This window comes from Channa argus, chromosome 12 (assembly GCF_033026475.1).
Source record: "Channa argus isolate prfri chromosome 12, Channa argus male v1.0, whole genome shotgun sequence".
Taxonomy (NCBI): Eukaryota; Metazoa; Chordata; class Actinopteri; order Anabantiformes; family Channidae; genus Channa; species Channa argus.
The window spans coordinates 19360730-19381104 of record NC_090208.1 but is presented as its reverse complement, the minus strand read 5'-3'; the positions used below and the strand labels follow the sequence as shown (position 1 = coordinate 19381104).

The 20375-nt window shown below is 55.3% G+C and overlaps 32 non-coding genes and 1 pseudogene across 32 annotated transcripts; all 33 read right to left on the bottom strand.

Moving 5' to 3' along the window:
- Window positions 1-85: 85 nt before the first annotated feature.
- Window positions 86-249, bottom strand: LOC137138555 (U1 spliceosomal RNA). Its single transcript, XR_010916101.1, has one exon. It is a non-coding gene; the product is annotated as a U1 spliceosomal RNA (small nuclear RNA).
- Window positions 250-772: 523 nt separating this feature from the next.
- Window positions 773-926, bottom strand: LOC137138659 (U1 spliceosomal RNA; annotated as a pseudogene).
- Window positions 927-1357: 431 nt separating this feature from the next.
- On the bottom strand, window positions 1358-1521 carry LOC137138717 (U1 spliceosomal RNA). Its single transcript, XR_010916243.1, has one exon. It is a non-coding gene; the product is annotated as a U1 spliceosomal RNA (small nuclear RNA).
- A 430-nt stretch (window positions 1522-1951) lies between these two features.
- On the bottom strand, window positions 1952-2115 carry LOC137138716 (U1 spliceosomal RNA). Its single transcript, XR_010916242.1, has one exon. It is a non-coding gene; the product is annotated as a U1 spliceosomal RNA (small nuclear RNA).
- Window positions 2116-2621: 506 nt separating this feature from the next.
- On the bottom strand, window positions 2622-2785 carry LOC137138715 (U1 spliceosomal RNA). Its single transcript, XR_010916241.1, has one exon. It is a non-coding gene; the product is annotated as a U1 spliceosomal RNA (small nuclear RNA).
- A 431-nt stretch (window positions 2786-3216) lies between these two features.
- Window positions 3217-3380, bottom strand: LOC137138576 (U1 spliceosomal RNA). Its single transcript, XR_010916121.1, has one exon. It is a non-coding gene; the product is annotated as a U1 spliceosomal RNA (small nuclear RNA).
- A 517-nt stretch (window positions 3381-3897) lies between these two features.
- LOC137138714 (U1 spliceosomal RNA) lies at window positions 3898-4061 on the bottom strand. Its single transcript, XR_010916240.1, has one exon. It is a non-coding gene; the product is annotated as a U1 spliceosomal RNA (small nuclear RNA).
- Window positions 4062-4492: 431 nt separating this feature from the next.
- Window positions 4493-4656, bottom strand: LOC137138577 (U1 spliceosomal RNA). Its single transcript, XR_010916122.1, has one exon. It is a non-coding gene; the product is annotated as a U1 spliceosomal RNA (small nuclear RNA).
- A 402-nt stretch (window positions 4657-5058) lies between these two features.
- On the bottom strand, window positions 5059-5222 carry LOC137138713 (U1 spliceosomal RNA). The gene has a single exon (XR_010916239.1). It is a non-coding gene; the product is annotated as a U1 spliceosomal RNA (small nuclear RNA).
- Window positions 5223-5640: 418 nt separating this feature from the next.
- Window positions 5641-5804, bottom strand: LOC137138712 (U1 spliceosomal RNA). Its single transcript, XR_010916238.1, has one exon. It is a non-coding gene; the product is annotated as a U1 spliceosomal RNA (small nuclear RNA).
- A 447-nt stretch (window positions 5805-6251) lies between these two features.
- Window positions 6252-6415, bottom strand: LOC137138711 (U1 spliceosomal RNA). The gene has a single exon (XR_010916237.1). It is a non-coding gene; the product is annotated as a U1 spliceosomal RNA (small nuclear RNA).
- A 431-nt stretch (window positions 6416-6846) lies between these two features.
- Window positions 6847-7010, bottom strand: LOC137138632 (U1 spliceosomal RNA). The gene has a single exon (XR_010916175.1). It is a non-coding gene; the product is annotated as a U1 spliceosomal RNA (small nuclear RNA).
- Window positions 7011-7528: 518 nt separating this feature from the next.
- LOC137138657 (U1 spliceosomal RNA) lies at window positions 7529-7692 on the bottom strand. The gene has a single exon (XR_010916199.1). It is a non-coding gene; the product is annotated as a U1 spliceosomal RNA (small nuclear RNA).
- Window positions 7693-8082: 390 nt separating this feature from the next.
- On the bottom strand, window positions 8083-8246 carry LOC137138710 (U1 spliceosomal RNA). Its single transcript, XR_010916236.1, has one exon. It is a non-coding gene; the product is annotated as a U1 spliceosomal RNA (small nuclear RNA).
- A 447-nt stretch (window positions 8247-8693) lies between these two features.
- On the bottom strand, window positions 8694-8857 carry LOC137138600 (U1 spliceosomal RNA). Its single transcript, XR_010916144.1, has one exon. It is a non-coding gene; the product is annotated as a U1 spliceosomal RNA (small nuclear RNA).
- A 431-nt stretch (window positions 8858-9288) lies between these two features.
- On the bottom strand, window positions 9289-9452 carry LOC137138618 (U1 spliceosomal RNA). Its single transcript, XR_010916161.1, has one exon. It is a non-coding gene; the product is annotated as a U1 spliceosomal RNA (small nuclear RNA).
- A 518-nt stretch (window positions 9453-9970) lies between these two features.
- LOC137138708 (U1 spliceosomal RNA) lies at window positions 9971-10134 on the bottom strand. Its single transcript, XR_010916234.1, has one exon. It is a non-coding gene; the product is annotated as a U1 spliceosomal RNA (small nuclear RNA).
- A 431-nt stretch (window positions 10135-10565) lies between these two features.
- Window positions 10566-10729, bottom strand: LOC137138588 (U1 spliceosomal RNA). Its single transcript, XR_010916133.1, has one exon. It is a non-coding gene; the product is annotated as a U1 spliceosomal RNA (small nuclear RNA).
- A 518-nt stretch (window positions 10730-11247) lies between these two features.
- LOC137138541 (U1 spliceosomal RNA) lies at window positions 11248-11411 on the bottom strand. Its single transcript, XR_010916087.1, has one exon. It is a non-coding gene; the product is annotated as a U1 spliceosomal RNA (small nuclear RNA).
- A 402-nt stretch (window positions 11412-11813) lies between these two features.
- LOC137138527 (U1 spliceosomal RNA) lies at window positions 11814-11977 on the bottom strand. The gene has a single exon (XR_010916073.1). It is a non-coding gene; the product is annotated as a U1 spliceosomal RNA (small nuclear RNA).
- A 418-nt stretch (window positions 11978-12395) lies between these two features.
- On the bottom strand, window positions 12396-12559 carry LOC137138707 (U1 spliceosomal RNA). Its single transcript, XR_010916233.1, has one exon. It is a non-coding gene; the product is annotated as a U1 spliceosomal RNA (small nuclear RNA).
- Window positions 12560-12990: 431 nt separating this feature from the next.
- On the bottom strand, window positions 12991-13154 carry LOC137138575 (U1 spliceosomal RNA). Its single transcript, XR_010916120.1, has one exon. It is a non-coding gene; the product is annotated as a U1 spliceosomal RNA (small nuclear RNA).
- Window positions 13155-13672: 518 nt separating this feature from the next.
- Window positions 13673-13836, bottom strand: LOC137138650 (U1 spliceosomal RNA). Its single transcript, XR_010916193.1, has one exon. It is a non-coding gene; the product is annotated as a U1 spliceosomal RNA (small nuclear RNA).
- Window positions 13837-14226: 390 nt separating this feature from the next.
- Window positions 14227-14390, bottom strand: LOC137138706 (U1 spliceosomal RNA). Its single transcript, XR_010916232.1, has one exon. It is a non-coding gene; the product is annotated as a U1 spliceosomal RNA (small nuclear RNA).
- A 447-nt stretch (window positions 14391-14837) lies between these two features.
- Window positions 14838-15001, bottom strand: LOC137138599 (U1 spliceosomal RNA). The gene has a single exon (XR_010916143.1). It is a non-coding gene; the product is annotated as a U1 spliceosomal RNA (small nuclear RNA).
- Window positions 15002-15432: 431 nt separating this feature from the next.
- On the bottom strand, window positions 15433-15596 carry LOC137138604 (U1 spliceosomal RNA). The gene has a single exon (XR_010916148.1). It is a non-coding gene; the product is annotated as a U1 spliceosomal RNA (small nuclear RNA).
- Window positions 15597-16130: 534 nt separating this feature from the next.
- Window positions 16131-16294, bottom strand: LOC137138598 (U1 spliceosomal RNA). The gene has a single exon (XR_010916142.1). It is a non-coding gene; the product is annotated as a U1 spliceosomal RNA (small nuclear RNA).
- A 431-nt stretch (window positions 16295-16725) lies between these two features.
- Window positions 16726-16889, bottom strand: LOC137138603 (U1 spliceosomal RNA). The gene has a single exon (XR_010916147.1). It is a non-coding gene; the product is annotated as a U1 spliceosomal RNA (small nuclear RNA).
- A 534-nt stretch (window positions 16890-17423) lies between these two features.
- LOC137138694 (U1 spliceosomal RNA) lies at window positions 17424-17587 on the bottom strand. The gene has a single exon (XR_010916221.1). It is a non-coding gene; the product is annotated as a U1 spliceosomal RNA (small nuclear RNA).
- Window positions 17588-18018: 431 nt separating this feature from the next.
- On the bottom strand, window positions 18019-18182 carry LOC137138587 (U1 spliceosomal RNA). Its single transcript, XR_010916132.1, has one exon. It is a non-coding gene; the product is annotated as a U1 spliceosomal RNA (small nuclear RNA).
- Window positions 18183-18700: 518 nt separating this feature from the next.
- Window positions 18701-18864, bottom strand: LOC137138683 (U1 spliceosomal RNA). Its single transcript, XR_010916210.1, has one exon. It is a non-coding gene; the product is annotated as a U1 spliceosomal RNA (small nuclear RNA).
- A 431-nt stretch (window positions 18865-19295) lies between these two features.
- LOC137138671 (U1 spliceosomal RNA) lies at window positions 19296-19459 on the bottom strand. The gene has a single exon (XR_010916203.1). It is a non-coding gene; the product is annotated as a U1 spliceosomal RNA (small nuclear RNA).
- Window positions 19460-20006: 547 nt separating this feature from the next.
- LOC137138586 (U1 spliceosomal RNA) lies at window positions 20007-20170 on the bottom strand. Its single transcript, XR_010916131.1, has one exon. It is a non-coding gene; the product is annotated as a U1 spliceosomal RNA (small nuclear RNA).
- Window positions 20171-20375: the final 205 nt, after the last annotated feature.

The following is a 20375-nucleotide window of genomic DNA, read 5'->3' as shown; positions in this document are numbered from 1 at the left end:
GGCGTGGCGGAAAAAGCCAAAAGCGGCGTGACCCACAGCACTCTGAGAAGGACCACAACGCGTTTGTCTTTGCACACTTTACAATCAGGGGAGAGCGCGAACGCAGTCCCCCACTACCACATATTATGCAGTCGAGATTCCCACATTTGGGGAATTCGCAGGGGTCAGCACAACCGGAGTGCAATGGCTGAGCCTCGCCCTGGGTGAACCACCTTCTTGATCATGGTATCTCCCCTGCCAGGTAAGTATGAGTTGCACAGGCCAGAGACAAGCGAGGCATTCCTAGAGGTAGCAGCTTCGCTGACGGTGCTTTCCACGCATAGTCCCAGGGTCCGGCCCCTTCAGCATGAGCTGGCCTTCGTCTGCTGCTCCATTTAGCCTAGGCTGTGTGGTGCTATAAACTAAGCGTGCTGGCAATGACGGTGCTTTCCACGCATAGTCCCAGGGTCCGGCCCCTTCAGCATGAGCTGGCCTTCGTCTGCTGCCTCAATTAACCTAGGCTGTGTGGTGCTATAAACTAAGCGTGCTGGCAATGGAAGACTTGTGTAATGATGCAAAGACAGAACAAACTCAGAGAGGAGAGCACACGACTCGAGCTTGCCCATGCCCACTCCCTCTTGACAGCTGTCTCTTTCGCCTCACTGAACACACAGCTGTCACGGCAACACTGCTGGCTTTGCGGGGCGTGGCGGAAAAAGCCAAAAGCGGCGTGACGCACAGCACTCTGAGGAGGAACACAACGCGTTTCTCTTTGCACACTTCACAATCAGGGGAGAGCGCGAACGCAGTACTACCACAAATTATGCAGTAGAGATTCCCACATTTGGGGAATTCGCAGGGGTCAGTACAACCGGAGTGCAATGGCTGAGCCTCGCCCTGGGTGAACCACCTTCTTGATCATGGTATCTCCCCTGCCAGGTAAGTATAAGTTGCACAGGCCAGAGACAAGCGGGGCATTCCTAGAGGCAGCAGCTTCGCTGACGGTGCTTTCGACGCATAGTCCCAGGGTTCGGCCCCTTCAGCATGAGCTGGCCTTCGTCTGCTGCTCCAGTGGATGGAAAGTTGCAAACACTGCCTCAATTAGCCTAGGCTGTGTAGTGCTATAAACCAAGCGTGGTGGCAATGGAAGACTTGTGTAAAAATGCAAAGACAGAACAAACTCAGAGAGGAGAGCACACGACTCGAGCTGGCCCATGCCCACACCCTCTTGACAGCGGGTTCTTTCGCCTCACTGAACACACAGCTGTCACGGCAACACCGCTGACTTTGCGGGGCGTGGCGGAAAAAGCCAAAAGCGGCGTGACGCACAGCATTCTGAGGAGGACCACAACGCGTTTGTCTTTGCACACTTTACAATCAGGGGAGAGCGCGAACGCAGTCCCCCACTACCACAAATTATGCAGTCGAGATTCCCACATTTGGGGAATTCGCAGGGGTCAGCACAACCGGAGTGCAATGGCTGAGCCTCGCCCTGGGTGAACCACCTTCTTGATCATGGTATCTCCCCTGCCAGGTAAGTATAAGTTGCACAGGCCAGAGACAAGCAGGGCATTCCTAGAGGCAGCAGCTTCGCTGACGGTGCTTTCCACGCATAGTCCCAGGGTCCGGCCCCTTCAGCATGAGCTGGCCTTCGTCTGCTGCTCCAGTGGATGGAAAGTTGCAAACACTGCCTCAATTAGCCTAGGCTGTGTGGTGCTATAAACTAAGCGTGCAGGCAATGGAAGACTTGTGTAAAGATGCAAAGACAGAACAAACTCAGAGAGGAGAGCACACGACTCAAGCTTGCCCATGCCCACTCCCTCTTGACAGCTGGCTCTTTCGCCTCACTGAACACACAGCTGTCACGGCAACACCGCTGGCTTTGCGGGGCGTGGCGGAAAAAGCCAAAAGCGGCGTGACGCACAGCACTCTGAGGAGACCACAACGCGTTTCTTTTTGCACACTTTACAATCAGGGGAGAGCGCGAACGCAGTCCCCCACTACCACAAATTATGCAGTCGAGATTCCCACATTTGGGGAATTCGCAGGGGTCAGCACAACCGGAGTGCAATGGCTGAGCCTCGCCCTGGGTGAACCACCTTCTTGATCATGGTATCTCCCCTGCCAGGTAAGTATGAGTTGGACAGGCCAGAGACAAGCGGGGCATTCCTAGAGGCAGCAGCTTCGCTGACGGTGCTTTCCACGCATAGTCCCAGGGTCCGGCCCCTTCAGCATGAGCTGGCCTTCGTCTGCTGCTCCAGTTAGCCTAGGCTGTGTGGTGCTATAAACTAAGCGTGCTGGCAATGACGGTGCTTTCGACGCATAGTCCCAGGGTCCGGCCCCTTCAGCATGAGCTGGCCTTCGTCTGCTGCTCCAGTGGATGGAAAGTTGCAAACACTGCCTCAATTAGCCTAGGCTGTGTGGTGCTATAAACTAAGCGTGCAGGCAATGGAAGACTTGTGTAAAGATGCAAAGACAGAACAAACTCAGAGAGGAGAGCACACGACTCGAGCTTGCCCATGCCCACTCCCTCTTGACAGCTGGCTCTGGCTTTGCGGGGCGTGGCGGAAAAAGCCAAAAGCGGCGTGACGCACAGCACTCTGAGGAGACCACAACGCGTTTCTTTTTGCACACTTTACAATCAGGGGAGAGCGCGAACGCAGTCCCCCACTACCACAAATTATGCAGTCGAGATTCCCACATTTGGGGAATTCGCAGGGGTCAGCACAACCGGAGTGCAATGGCTGAGCCTCGCCCTGGGTGAACCACCTTCTTGATCATGGTATCTCCCCTGCCAGGTAAGTATGAGTTGCACAGGCCAGAGACAAGCGGGGCATTCCTAGAGGCAGCAGCTTCGCTGACGGTGCTTTCCACGCATAGTCCCAGGGTCCGGCCCCTTCAGCATGAGCTGGCCTTCGTCTGCTGCTCCAGTGGATGGAAAGTTGCAAACACTGCCTCAATTAGCCTAGGCTGTGTAGTGCTATAAATTAAGCGTGCTGGCAATGGAAGACTTGTGTAAAGATGCAAAGACAGAACAAACTCAGAGAGGAGAGCACACGACTCGAGCTTGCCCATGCCCAGTCCCTCTTGACAGCTGGCTCTTTCGCCTCACTGAACACACAGCTGTCACGGCAACACCGCTGACTTTGCGGGGCGTGGCGGAAAAAGCCAAAAGCGGCGTGACCCACAGCACTCTGAGAAGGACCACAACTCGTTTGTCTTTGCACACTTTACAATCAGGGGAGAGCGCGAACGCAGTCCCCCACTACCACAAATTATGCAGTCGAGATTCCCACATTTGGGGAATTTGCAGGGGTCAGCACAACCGGAGTGCAATGGCTGAGCCTCGCCCTGGGTGAACCACCTTCTTGATCATGGTATCTCCCCTGCCAGGTAAGTATGAGTTGCACAGGCCAGAGACAAGCGAGGCATTCCTAGAGGTAGCAGCTTCGCTGACGGTGCTTTCCACGCATAGTCCCAGGGTCCGGCCCCTTCAGCATGAGCTGGCCTTCGTCTGCTGCTCCATTTAGCCTAGGCTGTGTGGTGCTATAAACTAAGCGTGCTGGCAATGACGGTGCTTTCCACGCATAGTCCCAGGGTCCGGCCCCTTCAGCATGAGCTGGCCTTCGTCTGCTGCCTCAATTAACCTAGGCTGTGTGGTGCTATAAACTAAGCGTGCTGGCAATGGAAGACTTGTGTAAAGATGCAAAGACAGAACAAACTCAGAGAGGAGAGCACACGACTCGAGCTTGCCCATGCCCACTCCCTCTTGACAGCTGGCTCTTTCGCCTCACTGAACATACAGCTGTCACGGCAACACCGCTGGCTTTGCGGGGCGTGGCGGAAAAAGCCAAAAGCGGCGTGACGCACCGCACTCTGAGGAGACCACAACGCGTTTCTTTTTGCACACTTTACAATCAGGGGAGAGCGCGAACGCAGTCCCCCACTACCACAAATTATGCAGTCGAGATTCCCACATTTGGGGAATTCGCAGGGGTCAGCACAACCGGAGTGCAATGGCTGAGCCTCGCCCTGGGTGAACCACCTTCTTGATCATGGTATCTCCCCTGCCAGGTAAGTATGAGTTGCACAGGCCAGAGACAAGCGGGGCATTCCTAGAGGCAGCAGCTTCGCTGACGGTGCTTTCCACGCATAGTCCCAGGGTCCGGCCCCTTCAGCATGAGCTGGCCTTCGTCTGCTGCTCCAGTGGATGGAAAGTTGCAAACACTGCCTCAATTAGCCTAGGCTGTGTAGTGCTATAAATTAAGCGTGCTGGCAATGGAAGACTTGTGTAAAGATGCAAAGACAGAACAAACTCAGAGAGGAGAGCACACGACTCGAGCTGGCCCATGCCCACTCCCTCTTGACAGCTGGCTCTTTCGCCTCACTGAACACACAGCTGTCACGGCAACACCGCTGGCTTTGCGGGGCGTGGCGGAAAAAGCCAAAAGCGGCGTGACCCACAGCACTCTGAGAAGCACCACAACGCGTTTGTCTTTGCACACTTTACAATCAGGGGAGAGTGCGAACGCAGTCCCCCACTACCACAAATTATGCAGTCGAGATTCCCACATTTGGGGAATTCGCAGGGGTCAGCACAACCGGAGTGCAATGGCTGAGCCTCGCCCTGGGTGAACCACCTTCTTGATCATGGTATCTCCCCTGCCAGGTAAGTATGAATTGCACAGGCCAGAGACAAGCGAGGCATTCCTAGAGGCAGCAGCTTCGCTGACGGTGCTTTCCACGCATAGTCCCAGGGTCCGGCCCCTTCAGCATGAGCTGGCCTTCGTCTGCTGCCTCAATTAACCTAGGCTGTGTGGTGCTATAAACTAAGCGTGCTGGCAATGGAAGACTTGTGTAAAGATGCAAAGACAGAACAAACTCAGAGAGGAGAGCACACGACTCGAGCTTGCCCACGCCCACTCCCTCTTGACAGCTGGCTCTTTCGCCTCACTGAACACACAGCTGTCACGGCAACACCGCTGGCTTTGCGGGGCGTGGCGGAAAAAGCCAAAAGCGGCGTGACGCACAGCACTCTGAGGAGGACCACAACGCGTTTGTCTTTGCACACTTTACAATCAGGGGAGAGCGCGAACGCAGTCCCCCACTACCACAAATTATGCAGTCGAGATTCCCACATTTGGGGAATTCGCAGGGGTCAGCACAACCGGAGTGCAATGGCTGAGCCTCGCCCTGGGTGAACCACCTTCTTGATCATGGTATCTCCCCTGCCAGGTAAGTATGAGTTGCACAGGCCAGAGACAAGCGAGGCATTCCTAGAGGCAGCAGCTTCGCTGACGGTGCTTTCCACGCATAGTCCCAGGGTCCGGCCCCTTCAGCATGAGCTGGCCTTCGTCTGCTGCCTCAATTAACCTAGGCTGTGTGGTGCTATAAACTAAGCGTGCTGGCAATGGAAGACTTGTGTAAAGATGCAAAGACAGAACAAACTCAGAGAGGAGAGCACACGACTCGAGCTTGCCCATGCCCACTCCCTCTTGACAGCTGGCTCTTTCGCCTCACTGAACACACAGCTGTCACGGCAACACCGCTGGCTTTGCGGGGCGTGGCGGAAAAAGCCAAAAGCGGCGTGACGCACAGCACTTTGAGGGGGACCGCAAAAGCCTTGGAGGCCGACGCGTTTGTCTTTGCACACTTTACAATCAGGGGAGAGCGCGAACGCAGTCCCCCACTACCACAAATTATGCAGTCGAGATTCCCACATTTGGGGAATTCGCAGGGGTCAGCACAACCGGAGTGCAATGGCTGAGCCTCGCCCTGGGTGAACCACCTTCTTGATCATGGTATCTCCCCTGCCAGGTAAGTATAAGTTGCACAGGCCAGAGACAAGCGGGGCATTCCTAGAGGCAGCAGCTTCGCTGACGGTGCTTTCGACGCATAGTCCCAGGGTCCGGCCCCTTCAGCATGAGCTGGCCTTCGTCTGCTGCTCCAGTGGATGGAAAGTTGCAAACACTGCCTCAATTAGCCTAGGCTGTGTGGTGCTATAAACTAAGCGTGCAGGCAATGGAAGACTTGTTTAAAGATGCAAAGACAGAACAAACTCAGAGAGGAGAGCACACGACTCGAGCTTGCCCATGCCCAGTCCCTGTTGACAGCTGGCTCTTTCGCCTCACTGAACACACAGCTGCCACGGCAACACCGCTGGCTTTGCGGGGCGTGGCGGAAAAAGCCAAAAGCGGCGTGACGCACAGCACTTTGAGGGGGACCGCAAAAGCCTTGGAGGCCGACGCGTTTGTCGTTGCACACTTTACAATCAGGGGAGAGCGCGAACGCAGTCCCCCACTACCACAAATTATGCAGTCGAGATTCCCACATTTGGGGAATTCGCAGGGGTCAGCACAACCGGAGTGCAATGGCTGAGCCTCGCCCTGGGTGAACCACCTTCTTGATCATGGTATCTCCCCTGCCAGGTAAGTATAAGTTGCACAGGCCAGAGACAAGCGGGGCATTCCTAGAGGCAGCAGCTTCGCTGACGGTGCTTTCGACGCATAGTCCCAGGGTCCGGCCCCTTCAGCATGAGCTGGCCTTCGTCTGCTGCTCCAGTGGATGGAAAGTTGCAAACACTGCCTCAATTAGCCTAGGCTGTGTGGTGCTATAAACTAAGCGTGCAGGCAATGGAAGACTTGTGTAAAGATGCAAAGACAGAACAAACTCAGAGAGGAGAGCACACGACTCGAGCTTGCCCATGCCCAGTCCCTCTTGACAGCTGGCTCTTTCGCCTCACTGAACACACAGCTGTCACGGCAACACCGCTGGCTTTGCGGGGCGTGGCGGAAAAAGCCAAAAGCGGCGTGACCCACAGCACTCTGAGAAGGACCACAACGCGTTTGTCTTTGCACACTTTACAATCAGGGGAGAGCGCGAACGCAGTCCCCCACTACCCCAAATTATGCAGTCGAGATTCCCACATTTGGGGAATTTGCAGGGGTCAGCACAACCGGAGTGCAATGGCTGAGCCTCGCCCTGGGTGAACCACCTTCTTGATCATGGTATCTCCCCTGCCAGGTAAGTATGAATTGCACAGGCCAGAGACAAGCGGGGCATTCCTAGAGGCAGCAGCTTCGCTGACGGTGCTTTCCACGCATAGTCCCAGGGTCCGGCCCCTTCAGCATGAGCTGGCCTTCGTCTGCTGCTCCATTTAGCCTAGGCTGTGTGGTGCTATAAACTAAGCGTGCTGGCAATGACGGTGCTTTCCACGCATAGTCCCAGGGTCCGGCCCCTTCAGCATGAGCTGGCCTTCGTCTGCTGCCTCAATTAACCTAGGCTGTGTGGTGCTATAAACTAAGCGTGCTGGCAATGGAAGACTTGTGTAAAGATGCAAAGACAGAACAAACTCAGAGAGGAGAGCACACGACTCGAGCTTGCCCATGCCCAGTCCCTCTTGACAGCTGGCTCTTTCCCCTCACTGAACACACAGCTGTCACGGCAACACCGCTGGCTTTGCGGGGCGTGGCGGAAAAAGCCAAAAGCGGCGTGACGCACAGCACTCTTAGGAGGACCACAACGCGTTTCTCTTTGCACACTTTACAATCAGGGGAGAGCGCGAACACAGTTCCCCACTACCACAAATTATGCAGTAGAGATTCCCACATTTGGGGAATTCGCAGGGGTCAGTACAACCGGAGAGCAATGGCTGAGCCTCGCCCTGGGTGAACCACCTTCTTGATCATGGTATCTCCCCTGCCAGGTAAGTATAAGTTGCACAGGCCAGAGACAAGCGGGGCATTCCTAGAGGCAGCAGCTTTGCTGACGGTGCTTTCGACGCATAGTCCCAGGGTCCGGCCCCTTCAGCATGAGCTGGCCTTCGTCTGCTGCTCCAGTGGATGGAAAGTTGCAAACACTGCCTCAATTAGCCTAGGCTGTGTGGTGCTATAAACTAAGCGTGCAGGCAATGGAAGACTTGTGTAAAGATGCAAAGACAGAACAAACTCAGAGAGGAGAGCACACGACTCGAGCTTGCCCATGCCCACTCCCTCTTGACAGCTGGCTCTGGCTTTGCGGGGCGTGGCGGAAAAAGCCAAAAGCGGCGTGACGCACAGCACTCTGAGGAGACCACAACGCGTTTCTTTTAGCACACTTTACAATCAGGGGAGAGCGCGAACGCAGTCCCCCACTACCACAAATTATGCAGTCGAGATTCCCACATTTGGGGAATTCGCAGGGGTCAGCACAACCGGAGTGCAATGGCTGAGCCTCGCCCTGGGTGAACCACCTTCTTGATCATGGTATCTCCCCTGCCAGGTAAGTATGAGTTGGACAGGCCAGAGACAAGCGGGGCATTCCTAGAGGCAGCAGCTTCGCTGACGGTGCTTTCGACGCATAGTCCCAGGGTCCGGCCCCTTCAGCATGAGCTGGCCTTCGTCTGCTGCTCCAGTGGATGGAAAGTTGCAAACACTGCCTCAATTAGCCTAGGCTGTGTAGTGCTATAAATTAAGCGTGCTGGCAATGGAAGACTTGTGTAAAGATGCAAAGACAGAACAAACTCAGAGAGGAGAGCACACGACTCGAGCTTGCCCATGCCCACTCCCTCTTGACAGCTGGCTCTTTCGCCTCACTGATCACACAGCTGTCACGGCAACACCGCTGGCTTTGCGGGGCGTGGCGGAAAAAGCCGAAAGCGGCGTGACGCACAGCACTTTTAGGGGGACCGCAAAAGCCTTGGAGGCCGACGCGTTTGTCTTTGCACACTTTACAATCAGGGGAGAGCGCGAACGCAGTCCCCCACTACCACAAATTATGCAGTCGAGATTCCCACATTTGGGGAATTCGCAGGGGTCAGCACAACCGGAGTGCAATGGCTGAGCCTCGCCCTGGGTGAACCACCTTCTTGATCATGGTATCTCCTTTGCCAGGTAAGTATGAGTTGCACAGAACAGAGACAAGCGGGGCATTCCTAGAGGCAGCAGCTTCGCTGACGGTGCTTTCGACGCATAGTCCCAGGGTCCGGCCCCTTCAGCATGAGCTGGCCTTCGTCTGCTGCTCCAGTGGATGGAAAGTTGCAAACACTGCCTCAATTAGCCTAGGCTGTGTAGTGCTATAAACCAAGCGTGGTGGCAATGGAAGACTTGTGTAAAAATGCAAAGACAGAACAAACTCAGAGAGGAGAGCACACGACTCGAGCTGGCCCATGCCCACACCCTCTTGACAGCGGGTTCTTTCGCCTCACTGAACACACAGCTGTCACGGCAACACCGCTGGCTTTGCGGGGCGTGTCGGAAAAAGCCAAAAGCGGCGTGACGCACAGCACTCTGAGGAGGACCACAACGCGTTTGTCTTTGCAGACTTTACAATCAGGAGAGAGCGCGAACGCAGTCCCCCACTATCACAAATTATGCAGTCGAGATTCCCACATTTGGGGAATTCGCAGGGGTCAGTACAACCGGAGTGCAATGGCTGAGCCTCGCCCTGGGTGAACCACCTTCTTGATCATGGTATCTCCTCTGCCAGGTAAGTATGAGTTGCACAGGCCAGAGACAAGCGAGGCATTCCTAGAGGTAGCAGCTTCGCTGACGGTGCTTTCCACGCATAGTCCCAGGGTCCGGCCCCTTCAGCATGAGCTGGCCTTCGTCTGCTGCTCCATTTAGCCTAGGCTGTGTGGTGCTATAAACTAAGCGTGCTGGCAATGACGGTGCTTTCCAGGCATAGTCCCAGGGTCCGGCCCCTTCAGCATGAGCTGGCCTTCGTCTGCTGCCTCAATTAACCTAGGCTGTGTGGTGCTATAAACTAAGCGTGCTGGCAATGGAAGACTTGTGTAAAGATGCAAAGACAGAACAAACTCAGAGAGGAGAGCACACGACTCGAGCTTGCCCATGCCCACTCCCTCTTGACAGCTGGCTCTTTCGCCTCACTGAACACACAGCTGTCACGGCAACACCGCTGGCTTTGCGGGGCGTGGCGGAAAAAGCCAAAAGCGGCGTGACGCACAGCACTCTGAGGAGGACCACAATGCGTTTCTCTTTGCACACTTTACAATCAGGGGAGAGCGCGAACGCAGTCCCCCACTACCACAAATTATGCAGTCGAGATTCCCACATTTGGGGAATTCGCAGGGGTCAGCACAACCGGAGTGCAATGGCTGAGCCTCGCCCTGGGTGAACCACCTTCTTGATCATGGTATCTCCCCTGCCAGGTAAGTATGAGTTGCACAGGCCAGAGACAAGCGCGGCATTCCTAGAGGCAGCAGCTTCGCTGACGGTGCTTTCGACGCATAGTCCCAGGGTCCGGCCCCTTCAGCATGAGCTGGCCTTCGTCTGCTGCTCCAGTGGATGGAAAGTTGCAAACACTGCCTCAATTAGCCTAGGCTGTGTGGTGCTATAAACTAAGCGTGCAGGCAATGGAAGACTTGTGTAAAGATGCAAAGACAGAACAAACTCAGAAAGGAGAGCACACGACTCGAGCTTGCCCATGCCCACTCTCTCTTGACAGCTGGCTCTTTCGCCTCACTGAACACACAGCTGTCACGGCAACACCGCTGGCTTTGCGGGGCGTGGCGGAAAAAGCCAAAAGTGGCGTGACGCACAGCACTCTGAGGAGGACCACAACGCGTTTGTCTTTGCACACTTTACAATCAGGGGAGAGCGCGAACGCAGTCCCCCACTACCACAAATTATGCAGTCGAGATTCCCACATTTGGGGAATTCGCAGGGGTCAGTACAACCGGAGTGCAATGGCTGAGCCTCGCCCTGGGTGAACCACCTTCTTGATCATGGTATCTCCTCTGCCAGGTAAGTATGAGTTGCACAGGCCAGAGACAAGCGAGGCATTCCTAGAGGTAGCAGCTTCGCTGACGGTGCTTTCCACGCATAGTCCCAGGGTCCGGCCCCTTCAGCATGAGCTGGCCTTCGTCTGCTGCTCCATTTAGCCTAGGCTGTGTGGTGCTATAAACTAAGCGTGCTGGCAATGACGGTGCTTTCCACGCATAGTCCCAGGTTCCGGCCCCTTCAGCATGAGCTGGCCTTCGTCTGCTGCCTCAATTAACCTAGGCTGTGTGGTGCTATAAACTAAGCGTGCTGGCAATGGAAGACTTGTGTAAAGATGCAAAGACAGAACAAACTCAGAGAGGAGAGCACACGACTCGAGCTTGCCCATGCCCACTCCCTCTTGACAGCTGGCTCTTTCGCCTCACTGAACACACAGCTGTCACGGCAACACCGCTGGCTTTGCAGGGCGTGGCGGAAAAAGCCAAAAGCTGCGTGACGCACAGCACTCTGAGGAGGACCACAACGCGTTTCTCTTTGCACACTTTACAATCAGGGGAGAGCGCGAACGCAGTCCCCCACTACCACAAATTATGCAGTCGAGATTCCCACATGTGGGGAATTCGCAGGGGTCAGCACAACCGGAGTGCAATGGCTGAGCCTCGCCCTGGGTGAACCACCTTCTTGATCATGGTATCTCCCCTGCCAGGTAAGTATGAGTTGCACAGGCCAGAGACAAGCGAGGCATTCCTAGAGGCAGCAGCTTCGCTGACGGTGCTTTCCACGCATAGTCCCAGGGTCCGGCCCCTTCAGCATGAGCTGGCCTTCGTCTGCTGCCTCAATTAACCTAGGCTGTGTGGTGCTATAAACTAAGCGTGCTGGCAATGGAAGACTTGTGTAAAGATGCAAAGACAGAACAAACTCAGAGAGGAGAGCACACGACTCGAGCTTGCCCATGCCCACTCCCTCTTGACAGCTGGCTCTTTCGCCTCACTGAACACACAGCTGTCACGGCAACACCGCTGGCTTTGCGGGGCGTGGCGGAAAAAGCCAAAAGCGGCGTGACGCACAGCACTCTGAGGAGGACCACAACGCGTTTGTCTTTGCACACTTTACAATCAGGGGAGAGCGCGAACGCAGTCCCCCACTACCACAAATTATGCAGTCGAGATTCCCACATTTGGGGAATTCGCAGGGGTCAGCACAACCGGAGTGCAATGGCTGAGCCTCGCCCTGGGTGAACCACCTTTTTGATCATGGTATCTCCCCTGCCAGGTAAGTATGAGTTGCACAGGCCAGAGACAAGCGAGGCATTCCTAGAGGCAGCAGCTTCGCTGACGGTGCTTTCCACGCATAGTCCCAGGGTCCGGCCCCTTCAGCATGAGCTGGCCTTCGTCTGCTGCCTCAATTAACCTAGGCTGTGTGGTGCTATAAACTAAGCGTGCTGGCAATGGAAGACTTGTGTAAAGATGCAAAGACAGAACAAACTCAGAGAGGAGAGCACACGACTCGAGCTTGCCCATGCCCACTCCCTCTTGACAGCTGGCTCTTTCGCCTCACTGAACACACAGCTGTCACGGCAACACCGCTGGCTTTGCGGGGCGTGGCGGAAAAAGCCAAAAGCGGCGTGACGCACAGCACTTTGAGGGGGACCGCAAAAGCCTTGGAGGCCGACGCGTTTGTCTTTGCACACTTTACAATCAGGGGAGAGCGCGAACGCAGTCCCCCACTACCACAAATTATGCAGTCGAGATTCCCACATTTGGGGAATTCGCAGGGGTCAGCACAACCGGAGTGCAATGGCTGAGCCTCGCCCTGGGTGAACCACCTTCTTGATCATGGTATCTCCCCTGCCAGGTAAGTATAAGTTGCACAGGCCAGAGACAAGCGGGGCATTCCTAGAGGCAGCAGCTTCGCTGACGGTGCTTTCGACGCATAGTCCCAGGGTCCGGCCCCTTCAGCATGAGCTGGCCTTCGTCTGCTGCTCCAGTGGATGGAAAGTTGCAAACACTGCCTCAATTAGCCTAGGCTGTGTGGTGCTATAAACTAAGCGTGCAGGCAATGGAAGACTTGTGTAAAGATGCAAAGACAGAACAAACTCAGAGAGGAGAGCACACGACTCGAGCTTGCCCATGCCCAGTCCCTCTTGACAGCTGGCTCTTTCGCCTCACTGAACACACAGCTGTCACGGCAACACTGCTGGCTTTGCGGGGCGTGGCGGAAAAAGCCAAAAGCGGCGTGACCCACAGCACTCTGAGAAGGACCACAACGCGTTTGTCTTTGCACACTTTACAATCAGGGGAGAGCGCGAACGCAGTCCCCCACTACCACAAATTATGCAGTCGAGATTCCCACATTTGGGGAATTTGCAGGGGTCAGCACAACCGGAGTGCAATGGCTGAGCCTCGCCCTGGGTGAACCACCTTCTTGATCATGGTATCTCCCCTGCCAGGTAAGTATGAATTGCACAGGCCAGAGACAAGCGGGGCATTCCTAGAGGCAGCAGCTTCGCTGACGGTGCTTTCCACGCATAGTCCCAGGGTCCGGCCCCTTCAGCATGAGCTGGCCTTCGTCTGCTACTCCATTTAGCCTAGGCTGTGTGGTGCTATAAACTAAGCGTGCTGGCAATGACGGTGCTTTCCACGCATAGTCCCAGGGTCCGGCCCCTTCAGCATGAGCTGGCCTTCGTCTGCTGCCTCAATTAACCTAGGCTGTGTGGTGCTATAAACTAAGCGTGCTGGCAATGGAAGACTTGTGTAAAGATGCAAAGACAGAACAAACTCAGAGAGGAGAGCACACGACTCGAGCTTGCCCATGCCCAGTCCCTCTTGACAGCTGGCTCTTTCCCCTCACTGAACACACAGCTGTCACGGCAACACCGCTGGCTTTGCGGGGCGTGGCGGAAAAAGCCAAAAGCGGCGTGACGCACAGCACTCTGAGGAGGACCACAACGCGTTTCTCTTTGCACACTTTACAATCAGGGGAGAGCGCGAACACAGTTCCCCACTACCACAAATTATGCAGTAGAGATTCCCACATTTGGGGAATTCGCAGGGGTCAGTACAACCGGAGTGCAATGGCTGAGCCTCGCCCTGGGTGAACCACCTTCTTGATCATGGTATCTCCCCTGCCAGGTAAGTATAAGTTGCACAGGCCAGAGACAAGCGGGGCATTCCTAGAGGCAGCAGCTTTGCTGACGGTGCTTTCGACGCATAGTCCCAGGGTCCGGCCCCTTCAGCATGAGCTGGCCTTCGTCTGCTGCTCCAGTGGATGGAAAGTTGCAAACACTGCCTCAATTAGCCTAGGCTGTGTGGTGCTATTAACTAAGCGTGCAGGCAATGGAAGACTTGTGTAAAGATGCAAAGACAGAACAAACTCAGAGAGGAGAGCACACGACTCGAGCTTGCCCATGCCCACTCCCTCTTGACAGCTGGCTCTGGCTTTGCGGGGCGTGGCGGAAAAAGCCAAAAGCGGCGTGACGCACAGCACTCTGAGGAGACCACAACGCGTTTCTTTTTGCACACTTTACAATCAGGGGAGAGCGCGAACGCAGTCCCCCACTACCACAAATTATGCAGTCGAGATTCCCACATTTGGGGAATTCGCAGGGGTCAGCACAACCGGAGTGCAATGGCTGAGCCTCGCCCTGGGTGAACCACCTTCTTGATCATGGTATCTCCCCTGCCAGGTAAGTATGAGTTGGACAGGCCAGAGACAAGCGGGGCATTCCTAGAGGCAGCAGCTTCGCTGACGGTGCTTTCGACGCATAGTCCCAGGGTCCGGCCCCTTCAGCATGAGCTGGCCTTCGTCTGCTGCTCCAGTGGATGGAAAGTTGCAAACACTGCCTCAATTAGCCTAGGCTGTGTAGTGCTATAAATTAAGCGTGCTGGCAATGGAAGACTTGTGTAAAGATGCAAAGACAGAACAAACTCAGAGAGGAGAGCACACGACTCGAGCTTGCCCATGCCCACTCCCTCTTGACAGCTGGCTCTTTCGCCTCACTGAACACACAGCTGTCACGGCAACACCGCTGGCTTTGCGGGGCGTGGCGGAAAAAGCCGAAAGCGGCGTGACGCACAGCACTTTTAGGGGGACCGCAAAAGCCTTGGAGGCCGACGCGTTTGTCTTTGCACACTTTACAATCAGGGGAGAGCGCGAACGCAGTCCCCCACTACCACAAATTATGCAGTCGAGATTCCCACATTTGGGGAATTCGCAGGGGTCAGCACAACCGGAGTGCAATGGCTGAGCCTCGCCCTGGGTGAACCACCTTCTTGATCATGGTATCTCCTTTGCCAGGTAAGTATGAGTTGCACAGAACAGAGACAAGCGGGGCATTCCTAGAGGCAGCAGCTTCGCTGACGGTGCTTTCGACGCATAGTCCCAGGGTCCGGCCCCTTCAGCATGAGCTGGCCTTCGTCTGCTGCTCCAGTGGATGGAAAGTTGCAAACACTGCCTCAATTAGCCTAGGCTGTGTAGTGCTATAAACCAAGCGTGGTGGCAATGGAAGACTTGTGTAAAAATGCAAAGACAGAACAAACTCAGAGAGGAGAGCACACGACTCGAGCTGGCCCATGCCCACACCCTCTTGACAGCGGGTTCTTTCGCCTCACTGAACACACAGCTGTCACGGCAACACCGCTGGCTTTGCGGGGCGTGTCGGAAAAAGCCAAAAGCGGCGTGACGCACAGCACTCTGAGGAGGACCACAACGCGTTTGTCTTTGCACACTTTACAATCAGGAGAGAGCGCGAACGCAGTCCCCCACTATCACAAATTATGCAGTCGAGATTCCCACATTTGGGGAATTCGCAGGGGTCAGTACAACCGGAGTGCAATGGCTGAGCCTCGCCCTGGGTGAACCACCTTCTTGATCATGGTATCTCCCCTGCCAGGTAAGTATGAGTTGCACAGGCCAGAGACAAGCGAGGCATTCCTAGAGGTAGCAGCTTCGCTGACGGTGCTTTCCACGCATAGTCCCAGGGTCCGGCCCCTTCAGCATGAGCTGGCCTTCGTCTGCTGCTCCATTTAGCCTAGGCTGTGTGGTGCTATAAACTAAGCGTGCTGGCAATGACGGTGCTTTCCACGCATAGTCCCAGGGTCCGGCCCCTTCAGCATGAGCTGGCCTTCGTCTGCTGCCTCAATTAACCTAGGCTGTGTGGTGCTATAAACTAAGCGTGCTGGCAATGGAAGACTTGTGTAAAGATGCAAAGACAGAACAAACTCAGAGAGGAGAGCACACGACTCGAGCTTGCCCATGCCCACTCCCTCTTGACAGCTGGCTCTTTCGCCTCACTGAACACACAGCTGTCACGGCAACACCGCTGGCTTTGCGGGGCGTGGCGGAAAAAGCCGAAAGCGGCGTGACGCACAGCACTTTTAGGGGGACCGCAAAAGCCTTGGAGGCCGACGCGTTTGTCTTTGCACACTTTACAATCAGGGGAGAGCGCGAACGCAGTCCCCCACTACCACAAATTATGCAGTCGAGATTCCCACATTTGGGGAATTCGCAGGGGTCAGCACAACCGGAGTGCAATGGCTGAGCCTCGCCCTGGGTGAACCACCTTCTTGATCATGGTATCTCCTTTGCCAGGTAAGTATGAGTTGCACAGAACAGAGACAAGCGGGGCATTCCTAGAGGCAGCAGCTTCGCTGACGGTGCTTTCGACGCATAGTCCCAGGGTCCGGCCCCTTCAGCATGAGCTGGCCTTCGTCTGCTGCTCCAGTGGATGGAAAGTTGCAAACACTGCCTCAATTAGCCTAGGCTGTGTAGTGCTATAAACCAAGCGTGGTGGCAATGGAAGACTTGTGTAAAAATGCAAAGACAGAACAAACTCAGAGAGGAGAGCACACGACTCGAGCTGGCCCATGCCCACACCCTCTTGACAGCGGGTTCTTTCGCCTCACTGAACACACAGCTGTCACGGCAACACCGCTGGCTTTGCGGGGCGTGTCGGAAAAAGCCAAAAGCGGCGTGACGCACAGCACTCTGAGGAGGACCACAACGCGTTTGTCTTTGCACACTTTACAATCAGGAGAGAGCGCGAACGCAGTCCCCCACTATCACAAATTATGCAGTCGAGATTCCCACATTTGGGGAATTCGCAGGGGTCAGTACAACCGGAGTGCAATGGCTGAGCCTCGCCCTGGGTGAACCACCTTCTTGATCATGGTATCTCCCCTGCCAGGTAAGTATGAGTTGCACAGGCCAGAGACAAGCGAGGCATTCCTAGAGGTAGCAGCTTCGCTGACGGTGCTTTCCACGCATAGTCCCAGGGTCCGGCCCCTTCAGCATGAGCTGGCCTTCGTCTGCTGCTCCATTTAGCCTAGGCTGTGTGGTGCTATAAACTAAGCGTGCTGGCAATGACGGTGCTTTCCACGCATAGTCCCAGGGTCCGGCCCCTTCAGCATGAGCTGGCCTTCGTCTGCTGCCTCAATTAACCTAGGCTGTGTGGTGCTATAAACTAAGCGTGCTGGCAATGGAAGACTTGTGTAAAGATGCAAAGACAGAACAAACTCAGAGAGGAGAGCACACGACTCGAGCTTGCCCATGCCCACTCCCTCTTGACAGCTGGCTCTTTCGCCTCACTGAACACACAGCTGTCACGGCAACACCGCTGGCTTTGCGGGGCGTGGCGGAAAAAGCCAAAAGCGGCGTGACGCACAGCACTTTGAGGGGGACCGCAAAAGCCTTGGAGGCCGACGCGTTTGTCTTTGCACACTTTACAATCAGGGGAGAGCGCGAACGCAGTCCCCCACTACCACAAATTATGCAGTCGAGATTCCCACATTTGGGGAATTCGCAGGGGTCAGCACAACCGGAGTGCAATGGCTGAGCCTCGCCCTGGGTGAACCACCTTCTTGATCATGGTATCTCCCCTGCCAGGTAAGTATAAGTTGCACAGGCCAGAGACAAGCGGGGCATTCCTAGAGGCAGCAGCTTCGCTGACGGTGCTTTCGACGCATAGGCCCAGGGTCCGGCCCCTTCAGCATGAGCTGGCCTTCGTCTGCTGCTCCAGTGGATGGAAAGTTGCAAACACTGCCTCAATTAGCCTAGGCAGTGTGGTGCTATAAACTAAGCGTGCAGGCAATGGAAGACTTGTGTAAAGATGCAAAGACAGAACAAACTCAGAGAGGAGAGCACACGACTCGAGCTTGCCCATGCCCACTCCCTCTTGACAGCTGGCTCTTTCGCATCACTGAACACACAGCTGTCACGCCAACACCGCTGGCTTTGCGGGGGGTGGCGGAAAAAGCCAAAAGTGGCGTGACGCACAGCACTCTGAGGAGGACCACAACGCGTTTGTCTTTGCACACTTTACAATCAGGGGAGAGCGCGAACGCAGTCCCCCACTACCACAAATTATGCAGTCGAGATTCCCACATTTGGGGAATTCGCAGGGGTCAGTACAACCGGAGTGCAATGGCTGAGCCTCGCCCTGGGTGAACCACCTTCTTGATCATGGTATCTCCTCTGCCAGGTAAGTATGAGTTGCACAGGCCAGAGACAAGCGAGGCATTCCTAGAGGTAGCAGCTTCGCTGACGGTGCTTTCCACGCATAGTCCCAGGGTCCGGCCCCTTCAGCATGAGCTGGCCTTCGTCTGCTGCTCCATTTAGCCTAGGCTGTGTGGTGCTATAAACTAAGCGTGCTGGCAATGACGGTGCTTTCCACGCATAGTCCCAGGTTCCGGCCCCTTCAGCATGAGCTGGCCTTCGTCTGCTTCCTCAATTAACCTAGGCTGTGTGGTGCTATAAACTAAGCGTGCTGGCAATGGAAGACTTGTGTAAAGATGCAAAGACAGAACAAACTCAGAGAGGAGAGCACACGACTCGAGCTTGCCCATGCCCACTCCCTCTTGACAGCTGGCTCTTTCGCGTCACTGAACACACAGCTGTCACGGCAACACCGCTGGCTTTGCAGGGCGTGGCGGAAAAAGCCAAAAGCTGCGTGACGCACAGCACTCTGAGGAGGACCACAACGCGTTTCTCTTTGCACACTTTACAATCAGGGGAGAGCGCGAACGCAGTCCCCCACTACCACAAATTATGCAGTCGAGATTCCCACATTTGGGGAATTCGCAGGGGTCAGCACAACCGGAGTGCAATGGCTGAGCCTCGCCCTGGGTGAACCACCTTCTTGATCATGGTATCTCCCCTGCCAGGTAAGTATGAGTTGCACAGGCCAGAGACAAGCGAGGCATTCCTAGAGGCAGCAGCTTCGCTGACGGTGCTTTCCACGCATAGTCCCAGGGTCCTGCCCCTTCAGCATGAGCTGGCCTTCGTCTGCTGCTCCAGTGGATGGAAAGTTGCAAACACTGCCTCAATTAGCCTAGGCTGTGTGGTGCTATAAACTAAGCGTGCAGGCAATGGAAGACTTGTGTAAAGATGCAAAGACAGAACAAACTCAGAGAGGAGAGCACACGACTCGAGCTTGCCCATGCCCACTCCCTCTTGACAGCTGGCTCTTTCGCCTCACTGAACACACAGCTGTCACGGCAACACCGCTGGCTTTGCGGGGCGTGGCGGAAAAAGCCAAAAGCGGCGTGACGCACAGCACTCTGAGGAGGACCACAACGCGTTTGTCTTTGCACACTTTACAATCAGGGGAGAGCGCGAACGCAGTCCCCCACTACCACAAATTATGCAGTCGAGATTCCCACATTTGGGGAATTCGCAGGGGTCAGCACAACCGGAGTGCAATGGCTGAGCCTCGCCCTGGGTGAACCACCTTCTTGATCATGGTATCTCCCCTGCCAGGTAAGTATGAGTTGCACAGGCCAGAGACAAGCGAGGCATTCCTAGAGGTAGCAGCTTCGCTGACGGTGCTTTCCACGCATAGTCCCAGGGTCCGGCCCCTTCAGCATGAGCTGGCCTTCGTCTGCTGCTCCATTTAGCCTAGGCTGTGTGGTGCTATAAACTAAGCGTGCTGGCAATGACGGTGCTTTCCACGCATAGTCCCAGGGTCCGGCCCCTTCAGCATGAGCTGGCCTTCGTCTGCTGCTCCAGTGGATGGAAAGTTGCAAACACTGCCTCAATTAGCCTAGGCTGTGTGGTGCTATAAACTAAGCGTGCAGGCAATGGAAGACTTGTGTAAAGATGCAAAGACAGAACAAACTCAGAGAGGAGAGCACACGACTCGAGCTTGCCCATGCCCACTCCCTCTTGACAGCTGGCTCTTTCGCCTCACTGAACACACAGCTGTCACGCCAACACCGCTGGCTTTGCGGGGCGTGGGGGAAAAAGCCAAAAGTGGCGTGACGCACAGCACTCTGAGGAGGACCACAACGCGTTTGTCTTTGCACACTTTACAATCAGGGGAGAGCGCGAACGCAGTCCCCCACTACCACAAATTATGCAGTCGAGATTCCCACATTTGGGGAATTCGCAGGGGTCAGTACAACCGGAGTGCAATGGCTGAGCCTCGCCCTGGGTGAACCACCTTCTTGATCATGGTATCTCCTCTGCCAGGTAAGTATGAGTTGCACAGGCCAGAGACAAGCGAAGCATTCCTAGAGGTAGCAGCTTCGCTGACGGTGCTTTCCACGCATAGTCCCAGGGTCCGGCCCCTTCAGCATGAGCTGGCCTTCGTCTGCTGCTCCATTTAGCCTAGGCTGTGTGGTGCTATAAACTAAGCGTGCTGGCAATGACGGTGCTTTCCACGCATAGTCCCAGGTTCCGGCC